At 36.2% G+C, this 17,437-nt stretch overlaps 1 long non-coding RNA gene across 1 annotated transcript in view; it reads left to right on the top strand.

The window, feature by feature from the left end:
* The window catches only part of LOC122147475, a 184,750-nt gene extending 167,633 nt beyond the window's left edge, over positions 1-17,117 (top strand). The window contains exon 4 of the long non-coding RNA XR_006161651.1: positions 16,659-17,117. This is a non-coding gene — a long non-coding RNA (uncharacterized LOC122147475). The remainder of the gene's footprint in view (positions 1-16,658) is intronic.
* The last annotated feature ends 320 nt before the right edge of the window (positions 17,118-17,437 follow it).

Genomic DNA, 17,437 nt, shown 5'->3' with positions numbered 1-17,437 from the left:
TGCACTCTAAGCGCTTCACAAACACAGATTTAAAGCCTATACCCTGTCCACAACATGATTTGGGTTCGGATTGAGAGATGAAGTGTCTTGCATTTTGCAGATAATCCCCAACCTGATTATAAGACAGAGCATTTCTATTGTGAACCTTTACCTTACTGTCTGCTGTCTGACCCTGAGCCCTGGCCTCAAATATGCTCAGCTGATCTAGCTTTGTAGTTTTAGCAGTTTGGCTCTTTTCCCAGCATCCTGTCTCTGTGTTGATGCCAGGCTGGAGAGGGGCATTCTTTCGCCCCAGGCTTCTCAGCGGGCACAGCTGCGTCCGGGACAATGCCCCTGAGGGCACATGGCTGAATATGGCATCCTTCTAATTACAACAGCATGGTGACGTCTAGCAAGAGTAGCTGTCCTTCTCATTTTCTTTACCCTGATATCTTGACTGTGCCTAAATGCATAATTTAATGCTGACATTAATGCTGACATTTCTCCCAAAGCCCTTCACCTACACTGAAATACAAATGGTGAGGAAGCAATTTTCACTCAGAAATTGCTATTTTTTATTTTTTACAAAAAACTAAAAGAATTTAACATTAATTATAGAAGAAAAACTGAAATAGCATTTTATTGTAAAATATTTTCTTCACTTTTCCTTTATTTTTATTTTTTTACAGTGGGTACGAAAAAAAAACTTTATAAACAATTTTCACTCAGAATTTACTAGTAAATTTCACAATTAATTATAGCGAAACTAAAAGTAACAAATTTAAATAAACATTACATTTTGTAGAAGAATGAAAACTTACAAAATGTTCTGACAAAGCATACTCCAGTGATCTTTTATTTTATTTTTAAAAAATTATTGTGTTCACTGAAAATTATTTGTTTAGGATCAGTTCTCTCTCAGAAATAGCTAATTTCACAATTAATTCAAAAGAAATGGCAAGTACCATTTAGGAAGACTAATAATATATATAAATAAAAAAAATTATATATATATTATATATATATATATATATATATATATATATATATATATATATATATATATATATATAGTATAAAAAATAATAAATATTTGAAAAAAATATATATATACACACGTGTCTGTGTATGTATACTGTATCTGTTTTTCAATATATATTTATATATCTTTTACAGTGTATATTGAAAGTACAGATTAGTGTAGGGTTATTCAAATCTTACCCTCGAGGGCCAGTGCACTGCAGAGTTTAGCGCCAACCCTGATCAAACTCACCTACCTGTGATTTTCTAATGATCCTGAAGACACTGATTAGCATGCTCAGGTGTGTTTGATCAGGGTTGGAGTTAAACTCTGCAGTGCACTGGCCCTCGAGGGTAAGATTTGAATAACCGTTGATTAGTGTGTAACCAATTTTTAGTAAATTTCACAATTAATTACAAAACACGGCAAGTAACTAAATTTTGAAGTAATTTTTACTTAGAAAGACTGTATTCTACAGTATTCTTCTCTTTTCTTGTAAAAGATGCTCCTATGATTTTTATTTACAACTTAGATATTTTCATTTATAGTGTCTACTGAAAAAATGGTGTAGAAAAATTTCACTCAAATTTCTAGTTTCACAATTTAGAAACAGCAAATACTTTTTGACTTAAATGTGGAATTGGGTAGAAAAATGAAATAGTAATTTTGTGTAAAACTAGCTCCAGTAATCTTTATGATTTAAAAATTATTTTAATTAATTTTTGATTTGAAAATTATTCTTTTAATTGTATTAATAGTTAATTTTTTGAGTTTGTTAATATTTTGGATGATTAGTTTGAAGGATTTGGTTTTTTATAATCTTGAGTTCTGTACTTCAGAAATTACTGTTACTTTGATTCATACCCAGACTTTCATGTGCATCATTTTGTGTTTTTGTTGTTTTTTTTTTCCTATTTTTTTTCTTTTCCTATTTTTTTATTTTTTATTTTTTTTTTCATTAGAATTAAATCTACCCTGGTCGTCACAGAGAGTTCAATTTGAGTTTGATAATTTGCCTGTTCCTCCTACTGTGCGTGCGTGCTGTAATGCACAGTGCATTAGCACGAGCCTGTAATCAGTCTGCACTTCCGCGCAACATGCCTCTGGTATTCTCTAGAACACAGCATGTCCTTACTGGAGTTTCCAAAGTTCACTCGCAGCTTTTTCCTATTTATGGAGCCAAGCTTACCTGTTTCTAGGTGGTCTGAGTAAGGAGTTTTTATGGTGTTGTGTGGAATCGAGATGAATAAAAAAGGAAAAAAATCAAATTCTGTAATATTTTTACTTGCTGTCATGTCAAACCTGTATATGATGAAAAAAAAAAAAACTAATTAAATGTGAAAACCAGAATTAAATGTGAAAATCTGAAATTAAGAAGTGTTTCAGTAAGCTTTGTTTTATTTACAACTTTGAAAAACTTTTTTTAAAGTGTACAGTTTTTTTTGAAGAATCATAAAACTTTTCTTTTTTTTCTGTGCATGGACAGTTTGTTCTTCTTGGAATGTGAAAGTTCATAGTCAACAGTTAAAATATCAAAAGTGACTTGCAAATGAGGAACAAGTGGTTCATCTTAAGACTTTATTTCATTTTTTATTTTATTTTGACTTTGAGGACATACCTTTTTTTAAATCACTTTCCATTAAAAGGAAAGCCAAAGAGAGAATGCACAGGTGTTTGTCATGACCGAAGAAAAGCACCTTGCTTTTGCACTTCCTCTCTTATGTCTATGGCCACAGTTATTGATCTCTTCCAGCTAGATTTTTTCTCTTTTCTCTTTTTTGCTCAGTTTCTTTCTTTCCATGATGATATTTTGGGTTGTTTTGCACTATTTTACAAAATACACATATTATTTATGTATTTATACTGCATATATATTTTTAGACTTTTCTAGATTTATTTTCTTTTTTTTTTCTTTTTTTATGTATTTGTATTCAGCAATTAATACTTTGAGTTACACCTGGAAATTAACATTTTCAACTAATAAGTAGGCACTTGTCCTTGACATAATTACAGCACAAAGTGAGCAAACTGGCTGCTATTGATTATGCTGATGAGGCATGATTAAAGGGGTGATCCTTGTTCTGTCTGACAAGTAAAGTACACATTCACCTTAGCTTTATCTTTTCATCCGTAGTTTCGTTCTTATAGTCTCAGAGGCGAGCAGGGGCAGGTGACTGCTTTGCTTGAAAAAGAAACCAGGCACTGCAAAACTCTCAGAGGCAATAAGATGTACTTTAAGCGAATGGGGGAGTGAACATCCGTCAGAGGTCTGACTTCTTCTGCTTCTCGCTCAAGGCTGCTGTCTGAAAATAAATGGAAAAGAAGCAAAGGGAAGGAAAGTTTCTTCTCCATTCTGACAGAAACCAAGGGATGTGAAAAAAAGCATCCACTCTGGTTGTTCAAACAAAGACTCTGAAATGTACTTTCTTAGGCAAGGAGATGACTGCAGATGTTACATTAAAGGTGCATATATATATATATGTAATCCTAAGCAATCAAACACAGACACCTACATGTCAAAATGAACATATGGCTGATAAAATAGGATATATATATATATATATATATATATATATATATATATATATATATATATATATATTTGTCAGGATATAATCCTAAACTAACTGCACCTGGGAAAACAGACTGAAAATGAGTCTTTAAACACACACACACACACACACATAATCAGCACACACACACAACACACACACACACACACACACACACACTCATTAGGCAGAAGTCAGTCTCTTGTAGTGTTTCATCAGCAGCAGCACCAGATGGAAGGTAACATGTGGAAGCAGGCACACAAGCCCTCTGTTTAGCCTTTGACAATGTCTGGAGAGGAAAACAGAAGTGAGCGAACAAGACATAGAGAAGATACAGTGATGAAAGTGGATCGCAAGAGTGAAGTTCACTTTTTGAAATTTCCTGCCCATCTGACAGAAAGGAAGTAGCAATTGACCTGTCAGATACTGGCATTTGAAATGTTTTGAGGCTTGTGGGAAGACCGTGCAGATGAACTCCATGACAGAGGAGAAACATGTTGCTATTGACTTTTACATTTTTAATGTTGGTAATTGTACATTTTCAGGGTTTCTGCCATCTTAAAAAGGTCTTAAATCAGAGTACAAAGTCTGAAAATCGTAAAGGCATGGCATTAAATGTTGCATGCACTGGATAAAAAAACTTATTTCTGCCTTGTTTTATATATATATATATATATATATATATATATATATATTATATATATATATATATATATATATATATATATATATATATAAACAGGCTCACAAGAAGATACATTTTTACTTGAAATGCAAAATTGAGATTGGAGTTGAAGTCTTGTTTTCTGAGAACGTGAACAAAATAAAGAGAGCTTTTACTCACTTTCAAATGTGAGTAAAAGGAAAATCACACAAGTCTTGTTTTCTGAGCAATTGATTGAATATGTCAGTTTATATGATTAAAACAAGAACAAATATGTCAGTGAGCTATAAAAAAAAAAACATTTTCCCTTTGAATTAAGTTCATTTTTCTGAGCCCATTGACAGATATATGCTCTCGTTTTAATCATAAACTCACTTATATTTGATCAATTGCTGTGACTTTGTTTTTCAGTGTATTTAGAAAACTGTAGACATTTGCACTGTGAAAACAGGAGAAAAATAGTGAGGAATAACAGCACTTTTTGTAGAGTGACCACAAGTTGTTTCCATATTCAAGTTTTTTTAGTGACCATATTGACACATTGTGCTTCCTTCAGTTTGGTCCTTAAAGTTTATATACTTGGTCTTAAAAAGTTTTTTACAAAGGTCTTAAATTGACCTTCATAAAACCTGCAGAAACTTTTGTAAGAGACAATATTTCATTTTAATTCGTAATTTTTAAAGTAGAAATGTACAGTATACTACAGTTAAACTACAGTTTTTGGGTTGGTTTGATTTTGAAAGGAGACTCATATGCTCACCAAGGCTAAATTTATTTGATTGAGAAAGGGGGGAAAAGAACAGTAAAATTGTGAAAAATTATTGCAATTTAAAATGAAAGTATTTACAATAATAAATGTAATTCATTCCTGTAATGTTTTCAGTCTTAAATGTCACATGATCCTTAAGAAATCCTTCTAATATGCTGATTTGCTCCTCAAGACGATGTGTGCTGCTTAATAGTTTTTTGAAAACTGTGTCACAGTATATTCCCAGAAGTCTTTTATGATAGCGAGTTCATAGGAACAGCATTCACTTCAAATAGAAATCATTTGAAACATAAACGTCTTTATTGTTACTGTAGATCAATGTAATGTGTCCTTGGTTGATAAATACTCATCTCTTAAGTGGATGAAAGTGATCATTTAACTTTAAGAGGTGACGCTTATTCCTATAATGACATACAGTACTTCTAATACAAGGACAAATAATCCTATAGATAAACCTTGAGTGAAGTGCTTTTCTCAAGGGAAGAATGGTGATCGTTTGTGAATGAACCTTGTGGTTACCAGCTTAGATTATCCCATCCTAACCTGCTAATGTTCCCAAACCAGCTGTAACTACTCTTCCATTTTGAACATGTGATTTCATCCTAGTCTCCTTCAACCAATCCCACGTGTCTTTCCTGGTAGCTATGAATGAGCAATGGCAGTAGACGTTAGAGTTGTGTTGATGTTTAAATTTACTCTAGACGTTTACATACACTACAAACAGACTTTGTTCATGTCACATCACTGCTTCACGAGATTGCTGTGTTTATGAAGCTGTTTCACTCATCCTATTAGCAGTGAGTTTTCCCCTGGCTGTCAGCTCGTGTGGGCAGGCTCGTGTCGGGACAGTGGATGCCATCTCCCTGTGGAATAGCAGGCATAGATGCAGTCAGCCTGGGGGAAAACAGAGCTCTCAGATCACCCGGACCCAGCACTGCTGAGAGCTCCACTGGGATAGCTGCTTTTCTTTTGCTTACGACAGCGGCTAAGCGTCGGCTTCTACAGCGACATCAGAATATAGCTGCAGAGGTGGTTTTTCTGCTCGCACATGTTGACTGACTAATAGGACAAACACCAGCGGCCTGTATGGGCATCTATATGGGCATATGAATGTCGGTCTTCTGTTGATGTGGTAAGGATCGGTCTTCTTTAGTCTGGACTGATTGACAGGCATGGAAAGCCCCAACTAAAGTCTGGACTTCAGGAGGCAACGTGCTGAACCAGCCCCACTCTACATCAGTGGGGACTGTGTTGAAAGGGTCCACACCTTCATATTCCTGGGAGTACACATATCCAACAACATGTCTTGGTCTGCTAACACCTCAGCAACAATCAAAAAGTCACAGCATTGGCTGCACTTCCTCAGAGTGCTCAGGAAGAACAACCTAGAGTGTAAGCTGCTGGTGTCCTTTTACCACTCTGCCATAGAGAGTGTGTTAGTGTACTGCATTTCAGTATGGTACTCCAGCTGCACTGCAGCAGACAAGAAAGCCCTCCGAAGAATAATCAACACAGCCCAAAATATCACTGGCTGCTCACTACCCTCTCTGGAAAGCATTGCTTGCTCCCATTATCTCTCAAGGGCCAAAAACATCATCAAGGACACATCCCATCTAGGACACCACCAGTTTAATCTTCTAATCACTACAGTTACTCATTCCATTTAAATTGTACTTTTGTATAAACTTACTGTGCATATCAATGTGAAGGCCAACATGAAATATTATAAATGGTTGCTTTACTCAGACTGCTAAATGTGAATATCATGACTCAGTCACTTGCTGTATTTACTTGTAAAATTGTACTGTACAGTCTTAAAGTCTTATTTATTGTCTGTGGTTATATGTTTGTTTTTCTAACACCAGTCAGTCATCTTGTTGTATGCAGAAAAATACAATGACAATAAAGGCACTCAATTCAATAAAGATGGCCATTTGCAAAAGAGGAGTATAGTGTAAACATTAGTGTGACATTATACACAGGGAAATAAGGCAAAAGGGAGAGAGGTGAGCGTGGAGTGGGGGAGGTGAATGGAGAGAGGTGAATGTTGAGGTAATTGAATTTAGAAAAGTGATGTAAAATCAAATGAGAAGGCAGGTGGCACCCTAGCAACCATGTGTTTACAGGTTAGTAACCATTTAGCAATGTCCTGGAATCGTGGAAGCACACATGACTTCGCGGTTTGCTGAACTGTTAAGGGTCATTGGTTAACACTGTGACTTGGTTGCTTTGGGTATTTGTGATCAGAAGATCAGAAAATTAAAATCACATCCCTTTAGAAACCATTAAAAACAGTATTACTGTGAAACATTATTGCAATTTAAAATAACAATTTTCTTTTCTTTATTTTAAAATATTTTATTTCTGTGATGATTTCCCTTCCTGATCCTTTAGTATCATTTTAATGTGCTGATCTAATATGCATAATATGCATCATTATCAGCTTTGAAAATATGTATACTGCTTAATATTTACTTAAATAGAAAATTCTAGTGAAGCTTGCTTTAGCAAACACTTTAATGGCACTGAATTAAGCTTCATTAATTGTCAATACAGCAAAATAATGCAATATTCAAGGTCAAAGAGATTTAGATTTTATTCTGCATGTCATTTCATTTTATACATTAGACTTTACTGTGACGCAATCCACAAATCCAATCCCAAAGCACTGATTTAAAGTAAATCCCACCTCTCTTAAGTCGGACCAATTATGTGTGTAGAACCGCATCAGTGGCTCTTTTATTTTTCGGCAGCAGAAGTGTGAAAGGCAGTTGGACATACATAACTGATTCTGTATGTCGTTCCTCTTGGTTATTGTAACCGGCTCATGGGTGGATTACTCTAGAAATCAAAAGATCGGCTTACCACCAGAGCCTCGTTGTGAGATTGCACTGGCCCTTGGATGATTAGAGCGCTTGCGTGTGTTTGTGTGTGTTGCGAAGTATTTTTCAAATGGCTGTGTTTATCCAAGCTGAACTGTTTAATCAAAGAACAGAAGGAGTAGCTTGTAAACTTTCAATGCAGCTGCACTCGCCCCTAATCCAGCCACATTAATGCAGCATTAATGCAGCTCAGCTGCTGCTATGTGTGTATGCAGACCATGTGTGATGCCTGGATCCAGTAATGCCTTCTGCTCATGTCCACTCAACTGTGACCCCCAAAGACTCTTCAAATCCAAACTCAGATCCATGCAAATCAAACAGGATGTGAATCATTTTAGTGTTAAAAAAATGAAAAGGATGAATGGTACATGTTGTCTTAGGTGCATGTTGTCATAAGTGGAAAACAAGTCATTTCAGAGGAAGAGCAAGTTATTACATTTTCATTATAGATAATAAAGAAAGTTACATTTCGATGCAATGTTCTTTTTCTCCAGAGTAATATGTACATTCATGTCAAAACCAGGAGCATGTATTAAGGAAGTACATAAGGTCCATTGTGATTGATGTTGACTTTAAATGTTTCCACTGATCAAAGCTTGGCCAAAGGAATGCATCTGGTGTCTTCTGTATTTTTCCACTGAAGTGGAAATAATGTTGTCAAGTAGCCTTCAGGTTTGTATATTGTGAAATACTATTAAGAAGTATAATGTCTGAAGACTGTTCATAAAAATAATAGTAAAATAAAAGTAGTCATTGTCCTGCATATAGAACTTCTGCATCACTGACAGTGCCCATATAGATTTTCTCTTCTTTCCATGTTGTCCTGATTGGGGATGTAGGAATGCTGCTTGCCTAAATATTTCTCAGTAACTTAATTAGTTTCAGTATTTCAGTTTTGTAGTAACAAGCTGCTTTTGTCAACAACAAGTGACGTAATTATGATTTTTTTTTCTTCAAGATATTGTATTGAACATACAGCTTTACATCTGAGTGAGCTGAGGGAATAATCAGATTTTTTTTTTTTTAGTATTGTACACACAGTAGAATGTAAGTGGTTACATTGAGTTTCTTTCTTTCTTTCTTTCTTTCTTTCTTTCTTTCTTTCTTTCTTTCTTTCTTTCTTTCTTTCTTTCTTTCTTTCTTTCTTTCTTTTTTTTTTTGTGTTTCTTTCTTTCTTTCTTTCTTTCTTTCTTTCTTTCTTTCTTTCTTTCTTTCTTTCTTTCTTTCTTTCTCATTGTTTTTGCGCAGGATTAATACTACTGATGATATGAACCAATCATGTCATCTCACAGTTATGCTTTAAAAAAAATTATCCATTTCCATTTATGCATTTAGCAGACACTTTTATCCAAAGCGACTTGCAGTGTATTCAGGCTATGCATTTTTTATTTTTTTTTACCAGCATGTATTTTCCCCATAAATAACTTAAATTACATAAAAATTAGTAGTTCTTTGTATGTTGTAGAGAAGTTAACTATTGTTGACTATAGTTAGCTACAGCTTTAAATTACAGGTCACTTGTAATCTTTGAAGCTGCTGTTTGAAAGAGGATTTTCAGCGCTGGGCAGGCATCAGAATTCAGGCATGAAAGAGGATTTTCAGCGCTGGGTGGGTGTATTGATTTTGTTATAGGGAGGGGGAATTAAGTTTTTGTGTTAGGGTTTTCGTTTTCCATGCACTTTCAAACACACACTGGGGTTTCTCGCTTTTTTGCGCTTTTTTCTTGTCTCATTCTCAGATGGAAATGGTAATTACAGAAACCTGTTCTCAGAAAGTCAGATTGAAATCCAAGGTTGAGTGCCGGCCAGGGACCCTCAAATTATCTGGGCCAGGTGTTGATATTTATAATAATACACACTGCCCTGAATATAATTGCATCTGCAGACACAATACATATTAATGTGTCAGTTAGCAGTCAGAGCGCCGGGGCTCGTCTCATCTGATCTGTTTCAGAGCTGTCAGGAACACTCAATGTCAGAGCCTTCAGTCAGAAAACCCCCCTCCTGCCGTCTGCCCACCCAGATGCCTACTAATGCCATGCGAGCGGTTCTGAAAACTTGAGCAATGTCCACAAAATCAGAGATTTCTAGACCTAGTTATATAAACCCTTCGTATGCAGCTGCAGAGAAATAAACATTTACACTTTAACACACACACATATGTACATGTGTGTATATTGATGTATGTATATATATATATATATATATATATATATATATATATATATATATATATATGTGTGTATATATGTGTGTGTGTGTACATGATTCTATATATCCTGATTCAATAAACAATTAAGTAACTTGCAAAACCATGTGGTTAAAGAAAGTTTTATTGTACACAAAATGGTCAACAAGGTGTAAATGTAAAACACATTCACTCAAATATCTTTGCAGGAAATATGCATGAAATGACTTTAAAAATGTCCTGTTAAGTTCAGAAATTATATAAGAAAAATCCTAAATATTTCTTAGCCAAAATGTACTTAAAGTATAACAGCAGTAGTACGCTATTATTAAAAGTGAAGTCTGGTAAAAACAAAGAAAATAGCAGCACCTTTCAGCCTGTCACCATCATGCAAACACAGTAGCAGTACAAATGTCAGGTGTTTTTTTCTTAACCTTTATCATTGATGTATTGTCATTATGTCTATTTGAAATGTTTAATAATATATATTTTTTTTAAAAAATGTGATTCCTTGATTTAAAACAAACAAACAAATAAATAAATTGTAATATTAATAAAATATCTTACCATTCCCCACATATGAGCATCAGGCTTTCTGCTGTCTAAATTCAGCGAGGGCTGACAGCTCTGTGGTCTCGTATTCACTTTTTCCAGTAAGTACTGTCTGAAATGATAGCTGCATTCTCACTCCTGGCTGATGGAAGAGGATACTTCAAAGGGAAATCCAAACTGCAAGGTTTTGTATGTGGCCAGCAATGACATCTTGAGATGAATGATGAGGATTTTTGTTCTGTTTTTCTCCCCTTATGTCTTTGGTCATGTTTCAGTGTGTCTGGGTCAGCCCACCCTCAGCCTCCAATCAGAATGCTATTAGAGCATGAGGCAACAGTAAGGATTGCTAGGAAGTGACCCACGACCCCTTTCCAGGTGCTTTGCGGTTGCTGTGATAACATGAAGGAAAGGTTGTGTAGGGCTAGGAGTTATAACACAGCAGTTAGCCAAATCTTCCAACCTCAGAGACTAAAGGTTCAGCCAGATCTGCTAACCACTGCAAGACTGAATAGATGTTCATATAGATGTGACAGCAGCATCCTGCTAGATTACCAAGACGATAACAGCTTGTGCTATCAACACTTGGGTGTAAAATATACTGTTTCTGTACGTTTCATTTGGCCAAGCAGGACAAAGCTGTTCTGAGTCAGATCATCAAACAAATTTTAATATTTCACAAAGATATACAAAATGCAGTTTTTAAATGAAAGAACTGTGATTATCCACATTTAGGGAGTTAAATTTCAATAGCCACACCCAGGCCTGATTACTGCCAGACCTACTGAATCAAGAAATCACTTAAATAGAACTTGTCTGACAAAGTGAAGCATGCTTAAAGAGCAACACATCATGCCGCGATCTAAAGAAATTCAAGAACAGATGAGAAACAAAATAGTTGACATGTATCAGTCTGGAAAGGGTTTTTCTAAGGCTTTGGGACTCTGCAAAGCCACGGTCAGAGCCATTATACACAAATGGAGAAAACTTGGAACAGTGGTCAACCTTCCCAGGAGTGGCCGGCCTTCCAAAATTACTCCAAGGCGAAACTGCTGACCAGAAAGAACACAAAGCCTCATCTCACATTTAGATATTGTCATTGATTTTGGGCAAGTATTTTGTGGAATTATTATGTGGAATTTTAAGATTTTTGTTGGGTTTTTTGGATTGTGTTCTTGTGTAAAACTAGCACAGCATTTCATAAAAAGAACATCATACCAACAGTCAAACATGGTGGTGGAAGTGTGAAGGTCTGGGGCTGCTTTGCAGCTTCAGGACCTGGACGGCTTGCCATAACTGATGGAACCTTGAATTCTGCACACTCACAAAATCCTGAAGGAGAATGTTCAACAGTCAGTTTGTGACCTCAAACGCTTTGAGCTTGTTTGTGCGCTTGAGCTTGTAACCCAAGCTCAAGTGCACTTGGGTTATACTGTACAGCAGGACAATGATCCCAAACACACCAGCAAGTCCACCTCTGAATGGCTCAAGAAAAACAAAGTTAAGGTTTTGGAGTGGCCAAGTCAAAGTCTGTACTTAAATCCAGTTGAGATTTTGTTTTATGTTGTTATGCTGTGGATTGATGTTAAGAAGTCCGTTCATTGTGGATGAATTTAGAATGTTGTTGAATTAAGAGTGTTCGGAAATTAACCCACAGCAATGTGAAAGACTCACTGTCAGTTATTGCAAATGCTTGATTGCAGTTGTTGCTGTAAACGGGTGGCACAACCAGCAATTAATTCAAGTTTATATGGTATAGCGCATAGAAAAGCTATTGCAGTAGCAGCTTAATCAGTGAAAAAAATAGCAGTAGTAGCTTATGGAAAAATCAATTATAGACATAATCAAACAGACTATGAACACTATTAACAGCAATTATTATATGATGCAATCAAACTTATAGCAAAATTTGGTAGTTCTGTATGTTGTTTCAGGATTGGCATTATCTCTTCTCAGGTGTTCTAGATCCAGGCTGAAGCTTGTGTATCCCGTGGCAAAAACAGAGAAACAAATAGAGACATAATTAGCGTTGCTGCTGTTCCATCCTGGCAAAAAATTTTTGTTTATTCTTTGTTTAAAGAATTATAATGTGTTTTTGTTTGGATTTGATTGGATTTAACTGGTGTTAGATGGTTTTTTTTGATTTTTTTGTATGATTGCGTTGCTGCTGTTCTAGCAAAACAGAGATGTGTCTTTAATCTAGATTTAAACAGAGAGATTGTGTCTGAACCCCAAACATTATCAGGAAGGCTATTCCAGAGTTTGGGAGCCAAATGTGAAAAAGCTCTACCTTCTTTAGTGGAGTTTGCTATCATAGGTACTACCAAAAGTCCAGAGTTTTGCGACCTTAGGGAGCGTGATGGATTGTAGCATGGTAGAAGACTAGTTAGGTACACAGGAGCCAAACCATTAAGGGCCTTTTAGGTAAATAATAATATTTTGTAACTGATACAGAACTTAATAGGTAGCCAGTGCAGAGACTGTAAAATTGGGGTAATACGATCATATTTTCTTGACCTGGTAAGGACACTAGCCACTGCATTTTGAAGTTTTTGAAATTTAGAAGTTTCATCAGGTTTGGACAGCTTTTTTTCCTTAATAAATGAAATCATCATTTCAAAACTGTGAAACTTGTATTTACTTGGGTTATCTTTGTGTAATATTAAAATTAGCCTGATGACCTGAATCTTTTAAGTGTAACAAAAGCACGCGTGAGTCCGTTATAATAATGCGTGTATGAGTGCTCTTAAAAAACAACAACAACAACAAAAAAAAAAACAATACAGTACATTCTTCAGAACTGCTTCTGCTGAATATGTCGATGGAATTTCCATATTTTGTTAACCTGACCTTTTAAAGATCTGGACAAACGTGGCATAATAATCTAGAATCTAACTTTATTTTGGTGTGAGATTATGCTCATGTGCTCAATGCTATTTTTGCCCCGAACGTCAAAAGTTAGATCAGGCAAAGATAAAATGGATGAGATGTCAAGATGATGTCCTCAATTTTACAGAATCTAGACGAGCACATCTGTCCACTTCTGTTAGGGTGCTTTTGATTAGCAGCTGTCAGAAAACGACAGCAAAGAGTGTACAGAAACCCTTATTATTTTCCACAGAAGAGGATGATTAAGTCATTTGCTTTTGTTTCTGAACAAAGATCATTTGTTCACAGTGCGATCCCGCTGGAACCTTCCAATGAGTCAAGCGATACAATGGACCGCTCAAGCAGAGGTCCAAACAAAGCTCTGTCAGACCAGAATTCCAGCACCGGATGGTGACTTGGCAAACAAGCAGCCATCCTGATGTTTTTCCACTCTGTCATATCAGCGAGCCTGCAGCAGGGGTGTATCAGGAGTGTTATTTTACATCACTGAAGTCTTTGAAGAGGTTTAAAGATCTTTAAGGGACCCCGGCCAACCAAAGTGCCTGCCAGATATCTCCATGTTAATAAGCGTCCATTAAGAAATTATTGGTGATGTTTTTGTGCTTTGCCACTGCAAAATCTAACTGCCAATTATGCCATGGCAACGCTCAGCGCTCCATTTGCCAGGATGTTGATAATTACGGTTTCGCTAAGCTCTTTTCTTCCTGCGCCTCATTTTAGTTGTGCCCTTCATATCCGGGCAGTCCGCGGAACACGTCAGTTCTTCGTCACCTACCATTATCTGTCATTTTTCTCAGGTGTTATTCATGTTTCATTAGTATACCACCTAAGAATTGCAGCTCGGGCCAGGGTTGTTAAAATGAGTTCAGCAGAACAGAGTGTCAGACAGAATTCAAATAACTCTTAACCCTAACTCTTACTTATAACCCTAATTTAAATTCATCCTTTCATTATATATGTATGGTTAATGTGATGCTTTAATTACTCTGCCCTCGGTTCATCCGAACCCAACCGGAGACCACCAGCGTAGACGGGTATTTTTCATTGGATGAAGAACAGGAGGGTCCGTACTGTAGGTGGCCTTTATCTCTGGCACACCTGACATTGTCAAGGTTGTTTATTATCTCGCTCTGTTTGTGTGCCGCCAGAACACACTCGTCTCTCCCAGGTTGCGAGAAAAGCACTTTTTTGAAATGCTGTGGGGAAGGGCAATTGATTGTGCTGATACTTTTGGTGATTAGACACATCAGTCAGTGTCAAGATTATCTGTGTCATCAGCTGATCTCAACAGCTGTAGGCTCGTCTTCTTTAAACAGTGGTGAAATCGGTCGCATCTCTGCTCTGTCTGCTCCTTCTCCAATTACTCATACTGATTGAATATATGCAAATCGCCACCGAAATTAAAAGCCACCTGCAAGGAGACCCCAAAGGGATACTGTAACCTCCCAACAACCTCTAACTGCCCAACTGTTATTAAAGACGCAGATCTTTGAGGGACCGACATTGTCAACCTTCGGACAATGACACATGGATATGGAAATGGCATGTTCCCTATGGGCGACCTTCTGTCTGATCTCGGTTCACCCTTATGCTGCTGCTCTTCTGTGAAGTGTCCATCTTTGATCCTCGTTCCTTTGCTCTGCTCACCCCTCTTCTAATCCTACTCATCCACCCATGCCTTCACTTCTTCACCTCTTTTCCTTTAAACTCCCACACCTCGACTGGAGGACAAAGGGCCGGTGACTCCGTCTGGATCTCCGCTGGGTCGTACAGAGGTGGGGGCTGTTTATTAAGAGCTGAACGTGTGAAGATTGGTGGTGCTTTGCGACGTGCCGCTGGCTCCTGCGGGATAGGTGGGATACGTAAAGGTCAGCGGGCTGATCTGAGCACCTGTCTTCCTGCCTGTGTGACGGGCCAAGAAACCGCAGCTCTGTCCTTTGTACGTCTTTGCCTGCAGATTATCCGGTGGGATGTCCTGCTGTTGTTTTGTCCCTTCAGTAATGACACAGCTTACTATAGATATTTGTGTTTCTGGAGGTATATGTCTCGTGTGAGGTATTAATAGCATGTTTCAACTGTCGGATCCGAGTAAAGCAGCCCTAAGGCACTGTTAGCGCTGTGAAAGTAATAGTAATCTAATGGTATTGTGCCGCAAAGCTGAAAAAGCTTCTTTCCTGTTTTAGATAAAATGGATCATGCTATTCCTATCTCTCGGGAACTCTTAGATTCTGCTGTGCCATGGTTCTGTGGTAGGATCTTATCCTGCTTTTGTACTGCATTGACTGACACAACTTTATCTGTTAAAAGAAGTGTTCGGAAATTGAACTGAATCTGTGTGGAATTCACAGGTGGAATTTTATTACTTTGGATTCTCATCTAAGTTGTGTTTTTGGAATTATTTATCAGTTTATGAATGGAAGTCATGCATGGCCAAACCGATGAGAGTCATGATCAGTGGTCATTTTTTTTTTTATCAGTTTATGAATGGAAGTCATGCATGGCCAAACCGATGAGAGTTTTTTTAATTTTTTGTTTTTTTTTTTTTCAAAATTTTACTTTGATTAAAATATCTAATCTTAGTCAGTGAAAATAGTATTTTAGTTGGTTAGGACCAAATTAAATTAAATATTCAAACATTTTATAATGTTTTTCAAATATTGCTTTATGCATATATTGACATTTAACCAAAAGAACAGGAGATTACACTAAAAATAAATAAATAACAAATAATTGCATAGTTTTGCAAGGAAACACAAAACCTGAGTTGGGGATATCCCCAACTCAGATTTTATGTAAAATTGCTTGCAAAACTACTTACACAAATACTGTGTGTTTGGTTTTTGTGTTTTGTTGTTTTTGTGTTTGATTTTTAAACTATGGTTTTTTTTTTTATTTATTTTTTGTGAAATTTTTATTTATCTATTTTTTGCCAAAGATAGAGCGCAATTTTTCTATCTAAATTTTTTCATCGAAAATAAATGATAATTAAAGTAAGTATAATGTAATTTTCTTCTCCATCTCACATTTTTTCTATCATCGTATCCCTTTTAGATATCCATAGCTTTAGATGCTTATCTTTTACATTATTGTTATTGAAAGAGTAATTTTACAATGTGATTTCCTCATTCGAACATGTTTTTTTGTTGTTGTTGTTGTTTTTTTATAGTGTAAAGCACATAGACTGACCCAGGCTCTGTTTGTGTGGCAGATGAAGACATTTCAGGCCAGCTGCATGGAGGCCCAAATTTGTAAGGTGAGGATTCTGTGGTGTCCTGAAACATCCTGATAAAACTAAAGTCAGACCCATCACCCTTAAGACTCCATCCCAGCCATCTCTTCTGAGGTTTACATGGTTGGTTGACTCTGTAAATAAAATGGCAATATACAGCACAAATCTACAGTGAAACAATAAGAGGTGAGCAGCCTTGTGTTGCCCAACTAGACGGTGAGAAGAAACAGTTTTAGTGAAAAAGTGGTAGTAGTTAACAAGTGCCTGACTGTATGTTAAATTTTGCTATTTTAGTTTGAGATTTGTCGACAGAGGAGTGTAAAGCAGCTAACAGTTTTGGATTTCTTGGTCCCAAGACATCGGTGGGTTTGCATGTTTTTGCACATTTTTAAAGGTGTAATACAACTAAAGGCATTTTTAAACTACCCATGAGGCTGTGTCAGAAAATAATGTAGCTAAGAAAATTTTTTATACCTGATTTTGCAGTTAATATATAATAGTTTTTTTCTTCTTCTTCTTTTATAACCACCAAATTAATATTCATATTCTTACCTTTTTGTTCTACATTGGTGCATATTTAAAAAATTTTTTTAGAAGTTTAATATTTTGTAGCATAATTTATTTTTTAAACATTTAAAATGTAGTATTAATGTTACATATTTACTTTCTTTTCAGTCTTACATTTCTCACATTTCTCGACCTCTATCTCGTCCGTA

The sequence above is a fragment of the Cyprinus carpio genome, chromosome A14 (genome assembly GCF_018340385.1).
Source record: "Cyprinus carpio isolate SPL01 chromosome A14, ASM1834038v1, whole genome shotgun sequence".
NCBI classification, from domain to species: Eukaryota; Metazoa; Chordata; class Actinopteri; order Cypriniformes; family Cyprinidae; genus Cyprinus; species Cyprinus carpio.
Note: the sequence above shows the minus strand (reverse complement) of the source record. Positions and strands in the feature narration are given on the sequence as shown.